Source organism: Dipodomys spectabilis, unplaced genomic scaffold (assembly GCF_019054845.1).
Source record: "Dipodomys spectabilis isolate Male_0828 unplaced genomic scaffold, ASM1905484v1 ptg000614l, whole genome shotgun sequence".
Taxonomy (NCBI): Eukaryota; Metazoa; Chordata; class Mammalia; order Rodentia; family Heteromyidae; genus Dipodomys; species Dipodomys spectabilis.
This window is the reverse complement of record NW_024871291.1, coordinates 779,041-783,326: the sequence shown is the minus strand read 5'-3', so window position 1 is coordinate 783,326 and position 4,286 is coordinate 779,041. Positions and strand designations below refer to the sequence as shown.

The 4,286-nt window shown below is 34.6% G+C and overlaps 1 non-coding gene across 1 annotated transcript; it reads right to left on the bottom strand.

Moving 5' to 3' along the window:
* Nucleotides 1-3,790: 3,790 nt before the first annotated feature.
* Nucleotides 3,791-3,897, bottom strand: LOC122101006. The gene has a single exon (XR_006146291.1). It is a non-coding gene; the product is annotated as a U6 spliceosomal RNA (small nuclear RNA).
* Between the last annotated feature and the right edge of the window lie 389 nt (nt 3,898-4,286).

Genomic DNA, 4,286 nt, shown 5'->3' with positions numbered 1-4,286 from the left:
TAAAGAATATTAACATAGGTCAAAAAGAGACTAATTATTTCAGACTCATCATATTTAGTGATCTTAGTGTGAAGAATGTAGAGAGTAGAAGGTCCTTATACTCAATAAATAGTATTGGCTAAATTAAATCATATATCTGGATTTCTTATTTGGAGGTTAATCACATAGAGACAGGAAAATAATAAAAAAAATTACTTTGGTTTCAACAGAAAAAGATATTTGTGCATGTACCACAGTTGCTTTTTTAGTTTGTAGTTGAACACTGGACTTTGATTTATATCTTGGCTGTTGTGAATAATGTGAATAACAATGAACTACAGATATATTTATGAGTTACCCAGAGAGAAATATTCACATGATTGGTGGGTCAGATGATATTTCAACTTAGGATTTCTTTTTTTTTTGGGGGGGGGGGAGGAGTCCGGTAGTGGAGCCTGAACTCTGGGCCTGGGCGCTTTCCCTCAGCTCTTCAGCCCAAGGCTAGCGCTCTACCACTTGAGCCACAGCGCCACTTCCGGCTTTTTCCTTTTTGCTTATGTGGTGCTGAGGAATCGAACCCAGGGCCTCAAGCATGCAAGGCAAGCGCTCTACCACTGAGCCACCTTCCCAGCCCAGGATTTCTTTAGAAAACTGCATACTACTTTCTACAATGAGAACACTAACCTGTATTTTGACTAAGAGTATAGAAAATTTCCTTTTCTCCACAGTGTCGCCAGCCAACATTATTACCTTTTGAGTTTTTTTAAAGGGTAGGTTTTTACTGTGTGCAGTACCCAAGACTGGCCTTAGACTCAAATCCTTTTTCTCCAACCTCCAATCACTTGGAATTACCAGCCTTTACCACCACACCTGGGTCCTTGGATATTTTTGATAAGAGTTATAATAGTTACAAAGTAGTATTATAGTAATTTTGAATTGCATTTCTCTAATGACTTCTGCTCACAAAGCATTCAGCCAACATAGACGTTTTATTAAATACAAATTTGTAAATCCACAGGAGATTTTCAGGGCTTTTTGGAAAACATGTCTATTCAGAATTTTTGTCCATTTTTAATCAAGTTTCTTGTTAATCTCATCTTTAATCTCTCTATAGCAAATCAATAATAAATTCAAGGTAGTAGAAAGGAAAAAATTAAGCAGCTTTTAACATTTAAAATTTTTTTAATAACATGATATTGCTTAAATCATTTTCTGTTGAGGCTTGAGACTATATAACTCAATTTAGTTAGACCTTTTACAAGACTATATATAATTTATTTATTTTACTTTGTTCTTTCCAAAGGCTGCACGACTAATTTCACTTGGTTTCTTTCAGTTTCATGTAGTTCAGATTTCAAACTGAAGAATAAATGGAAGGAAGCAAACAAAAAATATATTTCCCCTCATCTGATGATGCCTCTACAAGAATGAGGAAAGTGTTGATGCCTCTAAGGACCTATGATAGAATATCAAAAAGACAATTTATTCTTCCAGGTCTTCCTTATCTTTGCGATGTAACTTAAATGATGTAAAACACAATATACTGCTCAGATACTTTTATGTTCTATCAGATTTGCACATTTTCATATGGATTTCACCTCTGTCTACAACATTTCTTCATCGTTCTGTCCCTGATACTTTTACACTATCACGACATAAGATAACCAGTTTGATTTACAGCATGAGAAGTTATCCAGCTGGCTTCCTTGGAAGCAGAGCATGGTCAATAGATATTACTTCTGGTTGCTCACACTACATGTAATGGTTTTTGTATTACTTATCATATTCTATTTGGTATTTAAAAAAGAATGCTGGCTAAAATCAAAGCTCATTCATAGGTTTATGTTAAGTGTTTCATAAGTCTTATTCTCTTAATTCTTAAGATAACATTCGCTATAATGCTAATGTTATTACCATTGCAGTATTGGGAAAAATTGTAGTTAAAGACACTAAGTGCATGGCCCAAAGACACACACAGTGAGGAAGGAAATGAGTCAAAGTTTCTAAAAGTCTTTCAGCAATACCAAAAAGGTGGGTAAAATCTCTCCATTCTCTTACACTCTCAATTCAATATTCATTTTGTCCAAGAAATAATAGCATAGCAAATATTGCCCTTGGTGATTGTTTTCTATCACATTTTGTCTTCAACACAGAATGTGTTGGTGACATTGGGTTATCATACACAGAGCTGAGCTTACAAATTGAGGTCCGAAGACAGCCAAATTTCTTCTGTCACACAGTTCCAGTTTCATTTTTAAAAAGTACTAAAACTTTTAAATATCATCACTTACTATCTTTTAACAATCCCCAAACTGACATATACTCACTTCAAAAGGCTTTCAAATTAGGAGATGATAAAACAGGCCCCCATGAAGTAAATTTTCTTTTATTTTTTAAAATTGTTCTAAAAGCCTTGTGCTGGCTGGTCACAGCTATAATCCTATCTACTCTGAATATTTGCTCTGGAGTCTGATTTCTGTGGATAACACTTGGGAGCCAATCAGGGCCAAAAAAAAAACTTCATGAAATTATTTTTCAAAATGTTTAATGAACTAGCAAAGAGCCAGGAATTGAGATGTAGCTTATATAGTAGCTCACCAATCTAGATAGGAAAGGCCTAGCAAGACCTTGAAGCCCTGATTTTAAACTCTGAGCACGCCAATATACATGCATGGCGTGTGTTCACATGCACGCGCGTGTTTCCTTGAGCGCTGCCTTACTCACACACACACACATTTATTCAAATTACCGTCATATCAGTGTTCTGCATTAATTTCTTTGTTAACGATATAATATGGGTAAAATACAGGAAATAAACTCTTCCATCTCAGAACATTTTTATATGTTTTTTATTGTAATAATACTGTGCACAGGGGTCACATTTACAAGAACAAGGAAACTAGTACATTTCCTAACAAGCATTGTTACCTCCTCCTTTATATTTCCCATACCATCCCTTCCCTCCCACCTCCACAAGTACACTCCCCTCCCCCTTCCTTCCTCCGCCTAAATTGTAAAGTTCATTTTTCAACATAGTGTCTTGTGCATCTCATTGTTACAATGGGTCAACCTGTATCCCTATTTGAGCATTTTTTCCCTTCCCCTCCCCAAATTAGAGAAGCATACATACAAGATGTATGTGCACCAACTTCAAATACAGAGAAAACAGGGGTTATATCGTGGGGAGAAACATACAAAAAAACAAAAAATTGACATCACACATTATAAGTACCTGAGAAACAATAGCAAGAAAAAAAAAAACCACTTGTGTCCCTATTTTGGGGTTCAATTTCTTTAACATCATTTTATCTGGTTATATGCACATATCTTTTGAACTTTTCTGCTTATCCCAGACGTACATTTGTTATTGAAATTAAGGGAAATCATGGGACCTATGTTTCTTTGGACTTGGCTTACTTCAGTCAATAAATTTTTTTCCAAGTCTTTCCATTTCCTAACAAATTGGGCGATGTCATTCTTTCTGATGGAGGCATAGAATTCCATTGTGTAAATATACCGTATTTTCTTGATCCATTCATCTAATGGGGGCATTTGGTTTGGATTCATATCTTAGCTATCATAAATAATGTTGCAATCAACATAGTTGTGCTGGTAGTTTTAGTATGGTCTTGTTTATGATTATTTGGGTAAATCCCCAAAAGTGGGATTACTGTGTCATATGGGAGTTTTATGTAGAGTCTTTTGAGGAACCTCCATACTGCTTTCCAAAGTATTTGAACAAGTTTACACTCCCACCAAGAATGCAGTACGATTCCCTTGTGACCACACACCTTTCAGCATCTGTTGTTATAAAAATATAGAATACTACACAAATTTTCATGACATACTTGCACAGGTGGCATGCTAATCTTCTCTGTATTATTCCAATGTTAGTGTATGTGATGCTAAATTGAGCACAGAACTTTTTTTTATATAAAGTATAATTTTTATTGATTTTATTAAACTAGACAATTCAACAAAATTAAGTTCAAAAGAATTGTTGTGAAATTTTAGAATCATATATTTCTTACATAAGCACACATTTAGGAATAAAATCAAGATAGACATGCCAAAAACAAAATAATTCCAGATATTTGTAGTTCAAGAGATGTGTAGGGGGAGGAATTCAATTATTCTATACAAGGCACCTGTCAAAATGAACATTGCAGCAAGTGTTTAGGTTTGTTAAAAGTTTTAAGGTTTTAAATATGCTTAATTTTGGGATTTTGCTTATATATGCCCAAAATAGGACCGTTTGGCAGGTATAAAACTTCTATAAAGTATTTAAGATTTATGGTAACAGACAT